Source organism: Meriones unguiculatus, chromosome 14 (assembly GCF_030254825.1).
Source record: "Meriones unguiculatus strain TT.TT164.6M chromosome 14, Bangor_MerUng_6.1, whole genome shotgun sequence".
Lineage (NCBI taxonomy): Eukaryota > Metazoa > Chordata > Mammalia > Rodentia > Muridae > Meriones > Meriones unguiculatus.
Genome location: NC_083361.1, coordinates 39,965,625 through 39,983,189, shown reverse-complemented (window position 1 = coordinate 39,983,189; position 17,565 = coordinate 39,965,625). Strand labels below are relative to the sequence as shown.

At 39.1% G+C, this 17,565-nt stretch overlaps 1 pseudogene; it reads left to right on the top strand.

The window, feature by feature from the left end:
* The first annotated feature begins 8,121 nt into the window (after positions 1–8,121).
* LOC110562791 (golgin subfamily A member 7-like) lies at positions 8,122–16,277 on the top strand (annotated as a pseudogene).
* Positions 16,278–17,565: the final 1,288 nt, after the last annotated feature.

Here is a 17,565-nt window from a genome sequence, read left to right as displayed (position 1 = left end):
GCAAGTTGTTACTCCCTTGTAATGCACAATAATTTTTATTTTAAAAATTGAAGGTTGGGGATGTAGCTCTGTCATAGAGAAATTTCCTAGCGTATGCAAGTCCTCGGGTTCAATAGCCAGCATTTCAGAAAACATGACCTGAGAGCTCCCAAAGAGAAGACAAGGACTGCATGAAATCTGCTCACGGATTCCAGGTGTTTATCACTAACCTTTTCTCATAAAGATACGCAAATGGTTACTAAATATAAATAGAAAGGAAATAAGAAAATGAAGGGAAGAATGGAGGGAAAAGGGAGAAGGAAGCAGGCTTAGGCAAATGAATGAACACATTGAGATCTAAAATCAGCATCAGAAAGATGTAGAAATCAGGGGAGGTTGAAGTGGCATCTAGATTCACAAGGACATAAGAGACAGGGAGACAACAACGCTGTGACTTGGTTGTTGAGCACAACCATGGAAAGGGCTGCACCTGTCACACACCGTTTGAGAACATCAGGTCTCAGAACAGGAGGAGCCAGCACCTGTGAGTGAAATCGAAATGTGAAAGAATGACTCTTTTAACAAGGATGCAGATGATAAGGACAAAGTCGAAGGAGAAATTTTAATTTAATTTTATTTATTAATACCCTGTAAATAAAATTCTCTCTTCCTTCTCTTATATTTGTGAAGGCATCACTTTTTCAGTAAAGTCTGCTAATTTGAAAAACTTCTACTATTTAAAATACTCTCAATATATGCCAAGGGTAAGAAAAGTTATCTGAAAACTACTCATCTGGTAAAAAAAAAAAAGTTGGTATTTTTGAAATATATAAGTATCTCCCCAAATCCAACCACAACAACAACAAATAAATGGTCGAAATTTGAATAGACACTCTTCAAATAAGATATGCGAATAGCTAAGATGTGAAGATGCCAAACATTATTGTTACAATTAAATGTAGAAAAATGCTTTCTAGGCTATCTAAATGGAAAAGATCGATCATGTCAAGTATTTTTGGTGCCTATGTGCATGTATGATATTGTACATATGTGCTCATGTGTGTATGTAAGTGTTCATATGGGTACATGTGTATGAGTCCACAAAAGTCAGAGATGGATACTAGGTATTTCCTTGGTTGCTCTCCATTTACTTTTTGAGACAGATTCTTTAGTTAAACTTATTATTTAGGGACTGGCTAGCCTAGCTGTCCATCCAACTCCTTGGATCCACTCCCCTCCTTTGCTAGGATTACAGATATAAACTGCAACTCCCAGTATTTAACTTGTGTTAGGGATTCCCTAAATCAGGCCCCTATGATTGGGTGGCAGGTACTTGCCTTACTAAGCCATTCTTCAGCTTCCATGCCAAGTATTGACCAGCCTCTGAAATGACCACCATTCACATAGTAGCTTTGGCAATGTAATGTACTATACTTTGAAAAGCTGTTGGGAGCTGGTCACAGTGGTGCACGCCTGAAATCCCAGCACTTGGGGAGGCAGAGGCAGGCAGATCTCTGTGAGTTTGAGGCCAGCTTAGTCTACGAAACAAGTCCAGGACAGCCAAGGCTACACAGAGAAATCCTGTTTCAAAGAAAACAAAACAAACAAATAAAAAAAAAAACAGAAACAAAAAAGAAAAGCTGTCAGAGGGAGATTTCTTAAAATGTGAAACATACAGCTTCCTTCCTGTCAGAAATGAAACTGCACATCAATATCATTGGTCACAGTGTCTACAATAGCTAAATAGTGGAAAAATTCAATGTCCCATTTAGGAGGGAATAGTAAGCACATTTGTATTAATCCATGTGGGTATATATTATGCAGCAACAAAGTGAGCTATTGATTCCACCATGCAGCTAGAATCCAAAAGAATGACACCACTGAAGCACAGCTCGGCACACCTGTGCACCTGCTAGGGCTTAGGTGACTGAAATAGACCATGGTTCCTGTTTATTCTTTCAGTCACCTAAGCCCTAGCAGATACACAGGTGTAAAACAGCAGAAAGATGTTGGTCTCAGTAGACAGAAGGACAACAGATGGGGGGATTACATTTTGGACATTTGTGTGGAAGTAGATACTTGTTACTGTGTAGTAGCCCTAGTTCATGAAGGAGGGAATTCTGTATGAGGGGTTGAACTTTACTGATATTCTACTTAAATCTTTATACTATTCAAGTATCAGTTGTATGAGAATGGACCTGATTTGAAAGTAGATAGAAAACAAAGTAAAGAAAAATTATATATTGAGTAATAATGACATGATTTGCCACCGTTACCTAGTGGTAGAATGAAGGTGTAAACTATCGTCTAATCAGTGATCAAAATGTTGTGTGTTGCTTGGATGGTGGGATTCACGGTGTCTCAGCTAACGGTGAGCATTATTGTGCTGCTCTGTCTATTGCAATGCAGTCTCACTAGCTAAAATGACAAGTATCTGCTGATTTTAAGGTCATTACAATGTTTCCCATTAGTTAGTCTCATCTGCCTAATACAAAACGCAAAGCCATTGCTGGTGCTGACCACAGAGATGAGTCTTTGCACACTTGTGAGGAAAATGAAGCCATATTCAATGCACCAACAAGTATTATCAGTCCCTTATAAGCTGGAAAATGTGTTCTAACTGACTTTGCTGTAAAAGGAGCGGCGGCGTTTGTCCACAACAATGAAAAGTTGTCGGTGAAGGATTCTCTGGCTAATAGCATTTGACAGGAACTATTTGGAATCCTTAAAGAGTAATAGATGAGTGGTGATTTATTCTGATAAATACAGAAGTTGTTATTTGCCAAATTGTGTAAATTGAGATGCATGATGAGATGAGAGCCCTGAGGTAAGGACAGTTGTAGTAGCTCCAAGCCGGGAACTCTACAAACATATCCATCTCTCCTTCTCCATGCTGTTGTGCTGATGACAGCCGCAATCTGAGAGGGAATGAGAACAAGTTTGCTTTTTGCTGACTTGGGCTTGTTAGCTTGGTGTTGACTCTTCGTCCCACCACATAGGCCTGCAACAGTGAGAGAAACGCAAACACTTTCAATGCTTCCCCCTAAGCAAGGAAAGGAGCTTCAGTAAAGCAATAGGAGAGTAAAAAAGTCATGGATCCATTAGGTGTACGACCACAGGGGAGGAACTAAGGGCAAGATTTGTATCCATTCAATTTGTAACAGTGACCAACAGAGAATTGAAGGTCAGCTTCTGGATTCAATCCCCAGTGCAGGTGCAGATAGTTTTGGTATGAGCTCCCTGGCCACTTAACCTTTCATGTATAAAATGCCTCATTTATAAAATGATGAGAATAATATCCCTACCTTACTGAAGTAAATGAAAATAAATTATGCAACTTATCATTTTTTTATTTAAAACTCAAGGCATTGCTAGTTACTTGTTGGACTGCCTTTTCCATTCTCACAAACTATGCATTCATTTAATTTATGTATGTATGTATGTATCTATCTATCTATCTACCTACCTATCTATCTATCTATCTATCTATCTATCTATCTATCTATCTATCTATCTATCTATCTATTTATCTATCTATCTATCATGTAATTAGTTCTTTGAGACTTTCATGCAACAGGTTTTGAACATATTCATCCTGCTTTCCCAACTCTTCTTCAATCCACACCCTTTCCCTGCCTACCCAACTTTGTAATTTTTTTCTCCATAAAGAACAGTTTGCATTACCAGGCCACAGAAGACAAGGCAGCCACTCCTGATGAGACCTAATTGACTAGGATCAGAAGGAAGGAAAAGAAGATCTCCCCTATCAGTGGACCTGGGCAGGGGCATGCATGCAGAGGGGGGAGGCACGGGGAATTGGGATGGGAGGAGGAAGGGAACCACAGGGGGGATACAAAGTGAATAAAGTGTAATTAATAAAAAAAAATAAAAAAAATAAAAAAGGACAGTTTGTAGCCAGGCCTGATGAGACATGATAAACTAGGTCAGATTGTAGGAGAGGAGAACCTCCTCTATCAGTGGACTAGGAGAGGGGCATAAGAGAGGGGGGAGAAGAAGAAGGAAGGGTGGGACTAGGAGGAAACAAAGGAGGGGTCTACAGCCAGGAGACAAAGTGAATAAATTATAATAAATAATAAATATATATTTAATTTTTATTTTATTTTCTTAATTAGCCTTTATTCACTTTGTATTCCCCCATAAGCCCCTCCCTCCCACCCTCTTTGCTCTTCTTCACATATGCCCCTCCCCAAGTCCACTGATAGGGGAGGTCCTCCTCTCCTTCCTTCTGATCTTAGTCTATCAGATCTCATCAGGAGTGGCTGCATTCTCATCTTCTGTGGCCTGGTAAGGCTGCTCCCCCCTGAGGGAGAGGTGATCAAAGAGCAGGCCAATCAAATTATGTCAGAAGCAGTCCCTCTTCCCATTACTATGTAACCCACTTGGACACTAAACTGCCATGGGCTACATCTGGGCAGGGGTTCTAGGTTATTTCATTGCATGGTACTTGGTTGGAGTATGAGTCTCTGGGAAGCCCCTGTGTTCAAATTTTCTGGTTCTGTTGCTCTCCTTGTGGAGTTCCTGTCCTCTCCAGATCTTACTATTTCCCAGTTCTTACACAAGATTCCATGCACTCTGCCCAACAGTTGGCCATAAGTCTCAGCATCTGCTTTGATAGTCTGTAGGGCAGAGGCTTTCAGAGGCCCTCTGTGGCAGGATCCTAGGTTGTTTCCTGTTTTCTTCTTCTTCTGATGTCTATCATCTTTGCCTTTTGGGATGGAGATTGAGCATTTTAGTTAGGGTCTTCTCTCTTGATTAGTTTCTTTAGATATACAGATTTTAGTAGGTTTATCCTATGTTATATGTCTATATGAGTGAGTAAATACCATGTGTGTCTTTCTGCTTCTGGGACAGCTCACTCAGGATGATCCTTTCCAGGTCCCACCACTTACCTGCAAATTTCATGATTTCCTTATTTTTCATTGCAGAGTAATACTCCATTGTGTAGATGAACCACAATTTTTGCATCCATTCTTCAGTTGAGGGGCATCAGGACTGTTTCCAGCTTCTGGCTATTACAAATAAGGCTGCTACAAACATGGTTGAGCAAATGTCCTTATTGTGTATTTGAGAATCTTTTGGATATATGCCTAGGAGTGGTATGGGTGGATCCTGAGGAAGCACTATTCCTAGTTTTCTGAGAAAGCTCCAGATTGATTTCCAGAGTGGTTGTACAAGTTTACATTCCCATGAGCAGTGGAGGAAGGTTCCCCTTTCTCCACAGCCTCTCCAGCATGTGTTGTCACTTGAGTTTTTCATCTTGGCCATTCTGATGGGTGTAAGGTGAAATCTCAGGGTCATTTTGATTTGCATTTCCCGAATGGCTAATGATGTTGAGCCTTTCTTTAAGATAAGTATATTTTTTAGAAGACCAATTTGTGCTACCCAAATATCTTAGACGTGTGGCCTTCTACCGAATCATGGTCATCTTTACCTCTTTGAGAGAACTGACTCTCCCTCTTACAGTGGCTAACAATAGCCAATAGCTCCTTGGCTAGGGAAGGGATTTCATGACCACCTCCTCTCTCCATGCTGGGATTTTATCTGGCTTGAGCCCACATATGTTTTGTGCATGTTGACACTGCTACTGTGAGTCCCTATGTACAGCTACCCTACTGTTCCCTTGTCATCATTGAGCTCCTTTTCTGTAATTATACTCGAACCTTGAGAAGAGGGAGTGTCATTTAATTTTGTCAAGAATAGTGTGTGACATAAATAAAATTATCAGTAAATGGAACATTTATTATCTATTTATTTATTTTTATTTTAAGACAGGGTCTCCTGTAGCCCAGAGTGGTCTCAAACTCAATATGTAGCAAGAAATGACCTTGAACTTCCTGACTCTGCCTCAGTAGTACTAGGGTTATAGGTGTGGGAAACCGTGCTTAGAACATATTCTTTTCTGATTCTTATGATTTCTGATTACCATGGCTTGCATCATTTTCAGAAAAATAAAATATTAGTTTTATATTATGGGCGTTTGCTTGTATATGTTTGTGCACCATGAGCATGTCTAGCGCCTCCAAAGGCCAGAAGAAAGTGTCAGAGCCCAGGAACTGGAGCTACAGATGGTTGTGTGTCACCACGTGGGTGCTAGCAATGGAATCACGGAGCCATCTCTCCAGCCCCATGCTTTTCACCTTTACACTTAAAATGCAATGAAGTGATGTCCAGTTCACAGAAAATCTCAGCAAAAGGTAGTTCCCCAAAATCTCTGTGGCTAAAGTTTCCCATCATCAATGCCCACACCAGGGTCTCATATTAAGGTAGTTTTCAGATATGATTTGACAATCATTTCTTCCAGTCTATCCATTATCCTTTTCAAAGTATTTTTCTTTTCCTCTCTCTCTCTCTCTCTCCTCTCTCGCATTAAGCAGAAATTTCTAACTATACCTAAGTTCAGGTATTAAGTATTATTTGGAGACATTGGCTCTTGATGTCACATCTAAAGTGGCCTTACTACACTTCAGCCAGTCAAGCTTACTTTTTTTTAAATTTTTCATCGATTACACTTTATTCATTCTGCATCCCCCCATAAGCCCCTCCCTCCTCCCCTCCCAATCCCACCCTCCCTTCTCCCTCTGCTTGCATGCCACTCCCCAAGTCCACTAATAGGGGAGGTTCTCCTCTCCTTTCTGATCTTAGTCTGTCAGTTCACATCAAAAGTGGCTGCATTGTCCTCTACTATGGCCTGGTAAGGCTGCTCCCCCCCAGAGGGAGGTGATCAAAGAGCAGGCCAATCAGATTATGTCAGAGGCAGTCCCTCTTCACATTACTATGTAACCCAATTGGACTCTGAACTGCCCTGGGCTACATCTGTGCAGGGGTTCTGGGTTATCTCCATGAATAGTCCTTGGTTGGAGTATGAGTCTCTGGGAAGTTCCCTGTGTTCAGGCTTACTTTTTTTATCTGTGGATTTTATAGTTTTTCATTGTATACTTATGCCTGTGATTCAGCTTTTGTGGAGCATAAAGGTTAATGGCCAGGTATCTAGCACTATTTGCTGAGAGAATGGTCTTTGCTTGATATTAAACTTCTTCGGCTGCTTGAAAGATGTGAGTTTACTTCTTTAGTGAAGATCATGTCGGACTGTCTGTCCATGTTCCGATCTCACTGCCTTGCTTGCCTTTCAGTAAGGCTTGGCGTTAGGAAGTGACAGTGACATGACAGTACTCTGGCTTCTGTCTTTTCTCTATCATGTTGTTTCTACTCTCTATTCTTCCCGTATAAAATTTAAAATGAGCTTTTTCATAACCAAATAATAACTTGATGAGGATTTACTAGGATCTCCCTGACCTATAGATCATGATACAAAGGTCTCACATCAAGAACACTATGTAGTCTCTCAATGCTACTGTCTCCATGTATTTCATTCTCAATTCCTTCCTTCAGACTATTGTTTTTTTTTTTTTATTTAAGAAAAGTTTTACTAATGTGTTAATATTTCAGCAACGTTATTGCAACATGTTTAAAAGGCATACAGACTAGTATAGGCTTTAAAGGAACAAGTGAGATTTATACAATTAAATTATTACACAGATCTATGGGGTTTATTGAATAGCTACAAGGCCAAGGCCCAGAAAACAAATTAAATCTAAAAGATTAAATCCAGTATTAGCACCTACAATATCTCTAAAAGTTAGACTTTTAACTGTTTCATTCATTCTTCTATTTCTTAACTTTCTCCCAAATACAGTGCTCTCAAAACTCCCAAAAGATAGGACATAAGTGATCCCAATACTAAGAGTGAGAGATAATGAAGAGTGAGAGATAAAGAATAATGACTTCAACTTGCAAGTTATGTGGAAGCCAAAGCTTACTTACGTTGATCAAAAGATTTCTGAGCCCTGGATACTGTGTGTAAGGAGGCTATGAGTCAGGGTTTATGAGCAGATGACAAATTAGCAACAAACAGTAGTATTCCTATCAGTTTTTTCCTAAGTTATATTTGTAACAAAACTAGAGTGAAGTGCTTAGCACACTTGATTATTACACACAGAGCAGGGCCAGGCATACTCATGGCATTTACTTATTGTGCTTACTTATTTGTGTAGTGAACAAGCAACACACACAACAGCCCCCGACACTTGGAGGTAATGCGCATGAACATAAACGCTTAGCCAGCTCCGGGCCGGTCTGACCCGTGTCATCCCCGAACTCGCAGAGCGGCGGGTCCTGTCCTCGCCATGAGGCTTCAGCAGGCGCCGGTGTCCGGGAAGGTGTTCATTCAGCGAGACTACAGCAGTGGCACGCGCTGCCAGTTCCAGACCAAGTTCCCCGCGGAGCTGGAGAACAGGATTGATAGACAGCAGTTTGAAGAGACAGTTCGAACGCTAAATAACCTTTATGCGGAACCTGAGAAGCTGGGGGCCAGTCATATCTTGAAGGCTGTTTGGCTTGTTTAACAGCGTATACCATCTTCTTATGCATGGAGACTCATTACGAGAAGGTCCTGAAGAAAGTCTCCAAATACATCCTTCAGACTATTGTATGTAGATCCTATCACCCAATCTCAAAAGATGTGTTCCTGATATTATGTTATCTAATAAAATGGTATTATGTTCTTAGCTTCAAATTCTACTTGTTTTGTTTTCCACTACATAGAAAAGCAAATAGCCTTGTACCCCATGACTTTGCTAAAGGTGATTATTCCTTCATGTATGGTCGATTCTTTTGGGTTTTCCACATCTATCCACTCATAACTAAAAGGGCTTTATTTTTGTAATTTCTGATCTTAAGACATTCATGCATCTCCTTGTTAATTTTGACTCCCTAAACTGTGAGAATGTTGAAAAGGGCTGATGAGAAAGAACAGGCTTGACTGGTCTCACCTAGAAACTTGAAGATTTTCAGCATGGCATATGATCCTAGCCGTGGGGTTTCACTTGGTTCTTTATCAAATTGAAGAATTACTCTCCTTTACAAAGTCTGCAGAATATTTGTACCATCAGTAGATGTCAGTTTTGTCAACTTGTGTGTATATGTTTCTGTATGTGTCTGTCTGTCTCTGTCTCTCTGAGTGTGTGTTTGTGTTTATCTGTGTGTCTGTGTGTGTAAAGGGCATGAGGCTGTGAATAGTGATATAATTATGTAGTACTTCTGTTTTAGGCTATTTAAAACAATATCCATTACATGCAGGAGTTTTAGCTGCTGATGCTGTATAATAATCTTGTAGTCCACATATGTGTAGGCCCACACTGAAAGCTATCCTGGGACCCCTGTAGCCTAAACTTGAAGTTTGGATATGCCTGCTAGAACCTTTAGCAAATAAATAATTGAGCTTTTAATTTTGGGGGGTAATTCCAACATGAGTCTCATATCTGAGTCTTTTTCATCCTTTGAGTGCCCAAGGATCTGTGTTGTATCCTGATTTTTAAGTTAAGTTCCTGTTATTTGGACTGAATAGTTTTTTGTTGTTGTTTTTGTTTTTTATCCAGCCTCTGCCCTTCCCATTCTGCTACTGAAGCAGTCTGTTGTAGTTTGACTTGGTGATTGTTTTTACCTGTAATATCTTATTTAATCTTTTAAAGCTTCTTCCACATCCTCTCTAATTCTTGCAGAAGATCTCTTGCAGCCCTCACCCCTTTTATTTACTTCGAAAATGTTTGCAATTTTCAGTAAAGCGTTTTTTAAACAAAGTCTAATGTAAAATGTTATATAGTTCTGATGTCTTGGTGCTGGATTTATTGATTGTCTTATTCATTCAGAGTCAGGTTGCCTGGTTATTGATGTAAGGGATCCCATTCTAAAACCTGGATTTCTGTGTATTACTTTATGAAAGTTTCAGTCTTACTTAAATGTTGTGCTTTATCTCAAACCTTGACTATTCATGACAGGAATAAAGGGTGCCCTTTGCTGTTTCCAAGTGGTATCTAAGCGCAGATCTTTTACACAGCATTTATCCACATCTAAGAAGCATGCGAAGTCTGGCTCACCATGGTACTGATGTGACACCATGTGAAAGGCAGAGGTACTTCACTGATGTGCCCCATGTCACCTATGCTGACACCATCACAGAAGTGACCTTGCCACTGGGTTTTGGTGGAAGGCTCAGGGTTCCATCAGGCCTTCCCGCATGCTTCCCCAGTGAGGTCAGGGAAGTCTCATAACAACAAGGTGGGGACAGAAGCCTGTGCTCTCCATATCACTTCCCAGAACACCAGGAGGCAAAGGGTGTTTTGTCCTTGCTTTGACATTGGGGCACTTCATGATGTCCTGACAAAGACAGAAGTCCACAATCTAGGTGGTAAATATGGGGTCAGGATCATTTAGATCCATATTTTCCTTTCTGTTATTTCCTTATCAAAAATGACATAAAAATTTACTTTAAAAATTAACCAATAATCCGACTACCCTAAAACAACAACATATCCTATTTTTACGTTCTTTTCTGACCATTTCTTTTTATACACTTGTATTTCCGTATAGTTATTAAAGCTGGATGAAATTTCAGTACTATTAATCCAGAATCATGGTGCCGTGAATCAAATACTAGGGCACAACAGAATTAACAGTCATTTCAAACCTGAGCTAACGATGACTCTTTAGGAAGAGAAGGAGGGCATTTCAAGGACGTGGCTGTTTATGCAGGAGATAGACACTGTTCAGCCTCAACAGCCCAGGTCAGAACCAAGAGAACTGATTATCCCAAATTGCTTTCCATTTTCTCTCACACCATAAAACCATATACACTTTAACAAACTGCCCTAAAGTTTTTCACAGAGTATTAATAAAAGCTCACTACTTTATCATGCATTTTAGATTTTTACATCTAACTAACTTTGTTATGAAACTTATGACATATGATAGTATAAGAAACATGATTGTGGCTAAATACTTTCACAAGGTTTGGAATTATGAAACTGGTGTTTTAAGAGTGGTATTGCTAGACAAGAAGATTCTTATAAATGTATATAAATTTGGCAATCAACTTTTTTTATTTTATTAATTACACTTTATTCACTTTGTATTCCCCCATAGGCCCCTCCCTCCTTCCCTCTCAGTCCCCCTCCCTCCCCCTTCTTCATGCATGCCCCTCCCCAAGCAATCAACTTTTAAAAAACTGCATTGTATACTCTCATAAAGTATATGAACATGTTCATGTATGAGAACATGTCTATCATTATCTGTGAATCGTAATATATTGAAGGATGAATGGACATAGATAGATAGATAGATAAATGTTGCATACATATATTCAAAATGAAATGTTGCCTTATTGGAAAACTATAAAATGCATCTTATGTTTATCTTTATTAGTTTATCTCTATCAGTGTTTGTCTGCATGTATGTCTGTGTGCCACATGCATGTCTAGTACCTGTAGAGGCCAGAATTGTGCATCAGTCCCCCTGGAACAAGTGTTACTGGTGGTTGTAAGCTACCATGTGGGTGCTGGGAATATAACCCAGGTCCTTTGGAAGAGTAGCCAGTGCTCTTAACGACTGAGCCATCTCTCCAGTGTTCCTTAATTATTTAGTTACTAGAATGCAAACAAGATTGGGAGGGCATAAGAAAGTTACCTTAGCTACTTACTAGAATTTTTCTTTATGGACACTCATATGATGATATTAGTTCATTATATTTACTTGGTACACACAGGATCTTTATCTAAAAAACAAAATGAAACCTTGGGTCAATAGCAGCTGTTATTTTTAATTCCTTCATGAGACTTGAAGTTTTTAAAGGTATTTCATATGTATATAAATTTCTTAACGTTATCTCTTTCCACTTCTGGACATGAGGTTACAGCTAGGCAAACATTCAAGCACTGTCCTGACATTGTCAGCCCAATTGTGTTTTTATTTTGAGATAAGGTTTCACAGGCTGGTCCTGAACTCCCTTTAGTTGTGAAGGCCTTAAGGTATAAGCCTCTGACCTCAGCCTCCAGAGTAGCTAAGGCTTCAGACCTGCTTCCACAGCCTGACTCACACAGCCATTTCATTTATCCAATATGCTTTTCATTTGTATCTTTCCTGTATTGAAAATATTTTTATATAATACATTCTGATTACAGTTTCCTTTCCCGCTACTCCTCCCAGTTCCTCCCTCTCCCATCAGGATTCATACCCTTTCTGTCTCTCCTTAGAAAACAAAAAAAAGTGTATTTGGAATACTAATAAAATAAAATAAAATCAGAATATGATAAAACAACCAAACAAAAAAAGCAATAAAAAAACCACACAGTAAATGCATATAGATGGTAACACACACACACACACACACACACACACACACACACACACACACAGGAATACCTTAAGAACAGGAAACCATAACATATACACAAAAACCTTGAAAGCTGGGGGCAGGAGTTTGGGTACTTTGACTTAATATTGTGAGACAAAGAACCTCCAAAGGCTCCGTTGAGTTCATTTTGTGTTGGCCTTTACTGCTGCACGTGGGGCCTTATGGGTTCTTATCCCCACTGAGACTCCCTTGGAGAAAACTAATTTTTCATGTGCTTTTTTGCATGTAAATTGAACACACAGAGAGAATCTAAATAATTATCAATGTTTTCATGTCTATGGTTGCATTGCTAAAACCGAGTAACAAAAATATTCTCTGGTAAATTGTTATCTGAGTCCATTTATAGTTTGAAAAAAAATGCTTGAGCACTTCAGATGACATTTGTTAATCTGGGTTATACCTTGCCAAGGATACGGAACTAAAAACTATAGGTACTATAAATATTTATTACCAAATTATTTAAAATCATTTTAAAATAGTAACTCTACTTTGATACATATATTTAAAGAAAAAGAACTCGTATCTTTAAAAATGGTAGAGAATAGAAATGTCTTATAATTTTGCAAATCAGTTCCTCAAAACCAGTTGCTATATGAATCAGAAACCAAATGAATTTACTATTCATTTCTATTACCTTCCTTAATTAAGACTACCTTAGTAGTCTTTCTAAAGGTCTTTTCCTGTTCTCACATCATAGAGGAATATTGATTACCCAGTCACCCGTGCTCTCCCAGTTTTTGACACATTTACTCCTATAATAGAAAAGAGCTGGCTGACTGTGACTATCCCCATCTCAAAAATCTTTGCAATTTAATAATTTAGCATAAATTTATTTCAATAAATTAATTTTAATATTTAATACTTGGGCACCATTGGTCTCATGGTAGTGGGAGTGTGTTTTCCAAATTGTAATTTTTACTTCAAATTTCAAAATATGAAATAAGCAAAACATAAGACTGGCCGTCCCTTGAGTAGGCCCACCTCACTTTAGTAGTTGGTATCTCTCTCATCTGTTCTTTCAGATGGGAATGGTGTATTAATGGAAAATTAAGTCAGCTAATTGCAGTCTCAGTTAAAATCACAGGGGCAATTTTCATCAACGTCACCACTGTGCTTCCGTGTAGGGCACAATGTTTTATGCATATTTCCATTTGATCACACCTGGCATGAGAATGACTCACCAGGATATCAATCTCAAGCAAGGCCAATTATCGTATTAGTTCATTCAGGCCAGTCCTAGGTGAACACAGCTCTCTGTCCTGAACACTGGGTGGTGAGGGTGTCAAGGATGGTGCAGGTGCAGCTTTGCCAGCACCGCCTGGACAGTTTCCAACACTGTTTCATCTCCTGAGTACACAGTCAAGTCCCCACGGGCCTCTCCGGGTCAAAGGACTACAATCTGAGAAATGCTGCTTTAAAACGTTTGCAATTTTTACTGTGTTACTTTACTGAAGACTGATTTTTTTCTCAATATGTACAGTGGTTTGAACAAAAAAGACCCCAGAGACTCATATATATGCATGCTTATTCCCTAGATGGTGAACTATTTGGAAAGATTAGGAGATTATAGTTGTTGGTGGAGGTGTCCTTGTTGAAGGAGGTGTTTCCTTGTTGGAGGTGTGTCTGTCTTGGAGGAGTGGTGTCCTTCTTGGAGGAGGAGCATCACTGGGGGTTCGATTGACGTTTCAAAAGCCTGAATGCCATTTCCCAGAAGCCAGATCTCTCTCTCTCTCTCTCTGCCTGCCTGTGGTTTAGAAGGTAAAACACTCAGCTACTGCCCAGCATCGTGCATGCCGCCTGCTTCCCACTATGATGATAATGGACTTAATAATGAACCAACCTTCTAAAACTTAAGCAAGCTCCCAGTTTACTGCTTTATTTTATAAGAGTTGGCTTGGTTATGGTTTCTCTTCAGAGCAATAGACACCCGACTAAGACAGTACGTAACTAATTTTCTTATCTTCTCCAAGTAATTTTCAAAAGTCATAATTTGATATATAAATGTGTGTATGCATATATATGTATATATCACACATACACAGACATGTTGATACACACACAGAGAAGCATACAGAGGATGCCTTTTTAGTTGCATCTCAATTGATATGTTTTTTATTCTGTTTACACTTTTGATCACTTAGCTTCTAATATGTTTTAAAATCTAGAGGTGCAAGAAAACAATTTCAAACGTTTTTCTTAAAATACTAATAATATTTATAACTTTACTATCACACGAAAATTTATGTCTAATATCCTTATAATAACAAGGACAAACTGTTTGTTAAACAAGGGGCAATGACACCTGTTTAGAAGCTATCTCTCTGAAATTCCGTGATGAGAAGAGTGAAAGAACGAAGCCGATTTTTCTTTTAGAGCTTTCTTTAACTCACCTAACTTGTCAGGTATGCAGAGTTTATGGTTAAGTGTAAATATACTTTAAATACAATTTGAAAATAATGAAAATTGTGCAATAGCCGATCCTTCCCTGAGGTGATTGTCTCAAACATGAGATTTCCCAGCATGTTACTAGTGATGTTAATTTGAAACCATGTTGCTTTTGTTTGTTTTGTTATCATCAAAGGGTTATCATTCCTTTGATCTTTTCCTTGTTGCTGTATAGTAAAGTCTTTTTTTTTATTATGAGCATTTTTTCATCATAAAATTTGGCAATCTCTTTTTCATTTTTTATTTTCTTATTGGTAAGGAGAAAATTAAGTTGACAACTGATGGTGGCGAGCAGGCAGGTTCTTTTTTCCTCCTCCAAATAAAGAACTAAAAGACAGCCCAGAGCAGAGTGAAGTTTATTGGGATCATTGCAGTCATCTTGGGTAGAGAAGAACCCACAAATCTGGAAGAACACATGCCCTAGGAAGGTGAAGGTCTTTATTTGAGTTTAGGATGTACCCCCTCATGATTGCCTCTCTCCCTCCCCTCATTTCTTCATTGGTCTAAAGGTATCTATGTTCTTCTCCTATGGCAGGGATAGGTCTCTGTCTCCATCATCAATAGCTGCAGTAGAGCCCTACCTTGGGGTTCTAGCTGTAAGAGGTCTCTGATTCTATGCTGTAGTAAAGGAATGACTTTTGGTTGGCTAGGGTAAGAGTGGACTCCATATATTCCTCTGCTCTTTTCAGGGCAATGGGGAGAAGGATTCAGCTCATATGAGAGGAAATGGCCTATTTTCCACAAAAATGGAAACTTACTACTGAAGACAAAAAGCAACAACAACAAAAAGAAAGCTTATTGTCTATTGCTGGGTGGGAAAAGCCCTAAGAAACTGAGTGATTGGGCTCTCCCTTCTTCCATTCTGAGGACCCATCGCCCCACAACTATTAATTATGTTATCGAGGAAAATAATTATAGAATAAGATAGTCTGTCTGCTTGTGTTATACCTCACTCTTAAAGACTGTACTAGATCTGAGTAAATGGTATTTTATGCGATTGTACTGGAAATAGTTACTGACTTCCATCACTAAATATGAAATGATTCCTTTGAAAAAGGAAATCTATTTCACAGTAGAAAAATCTTTGTTCTCATTTAAATTTTTTATATTATGTTGAAAAGTAAATAATAAGAAGAGGATAGGATATATTTCTTAATGGGTGCTGAATTAATATTTGTATTTTTAAAAAGAATTTTCTAACATCCAATATTTAAGGTGCTGATAGGTGGATAGCAGATGTTTCCTATGCAAGGCAATGTTAGTCAAAAAGCTTTAGCACAAAATTAAGAAGAAAAGCTGTGTGTGGCTAAATGTATCTAATATTTTATGTTTATCTTCTTCACGAAAATGTTTAACTTTTTAATTTTGTGAAATAAATTTTCTTTGTTTAACATGACTTCTTTGCAACTTAACAGTAAAATTTTTGAACCTCAGACTCCTTTCATGTCCCTGGAATCTTGCCCTGCTTACATTCATGTAGATCTGTTTTGTTTTGCAGTGGTTTAAAGTGAAGAAGCTGAATTCAAGCCTTGTAAAAAGTCTCCTAAAAGCATTCACCTACCAGATCCAGATCAAAGGAGCGATTTAGTCAGTTATTAATGTGGAAGTGTAATGATCAGACTAACTTTGTAAACTATATGTCTTCTAAAGCCTATAGTTTTGAGTTTTAGATCCAGGTTAAGCTAAAGCCTCTTAGTACCTTTCCAGAGAAGGAAGGAATGTGACCCTGGCCATCTGTGAGGACAGATCTAAAAAAGCGAACCAGCAACAACCTTCACTCAGCAAAAAGAATGACCAGACCCTTGTCTTCGAGATAGTGTTTCTTAGCAACCAACCCAGATGGCCTCAGTCCTTCTTCTGAGTAGCCCCTGACCTCCATTCAAAAGCCCACAGCCCCGATCTTCAAGGATGAGCTAATCACCACCATCCCCGCCTTTAATTGCAGCCATATCCACACTTGGCAGGACTGGTCAAGCTTGAGCACCTAAGACTAACCAATTATCTTACTTTATAGCTTCCTCATCCACTCCTGAATTGCCAAGACTGCAGCCTCAAAATTCCCACACCTTGTCTTTTAAAAACCCAAGGTCACTCTTTGCTGACCAGCAGGGGTGACCCCATTGCGCAACAGTTAAAATAAACTTCTTGTGATTTTGCATCGATGAGATCTGGTCTCCTGAGTTCTCTTCATCCTTTCTGAAAATTAGGCTCATGCTGGGCCTAATAGAAGACTGGTAGCTATAGGAGTGGAACACAAAGACAATTCGAAAAGAGGTTCCGGACCCCCTGCTCCTCACCAGATGGCTATTGTAGTCGGGTAAACGCTCTTTGGTGGGTGGGCAGCATCTCACCGCTGGTCTATCCTGGGTCAAGGTGAGATCTGAGAAGTGAGTGAGGTACTGGAACACAGTGCATCCAACTTGAGTTACACCCTGGAGGAAGGGGACATCTGTCCAGATGAGCTATAACCTGTATCACATCCCTCATAGACAAATGCCTGCCTTGGGAGGTAGATAACCAGCAGCACCAGGAGAGTTCTTTAATGCTGCTGCTAAAAAGGCACCTAGTGTGGTTACTGGACCCGTCTCTAAACGCTAGCTTTCCTGATAGACTATTTCCTTTAAGCATAAGTCTTGTTAGCTTAGTTGACTAGATATGTGACCAAGAAGACCTTAGGGGTGAAAAATCCATACTCTCTTGAGCTTAAATCTGTCTTATTGTTCTGGAAATCTATTTTTTTTTTACAGTATAAAAGTTTTTCCATGTCACTGCATTGTATTTTAAGTTGCTTGTTACACATCAAGAGACATGGACCCCAACTTGCTGTTTTGAATTTTATCACAAATTGATCAGAAAGAGAAACATTAGGTAGAGGA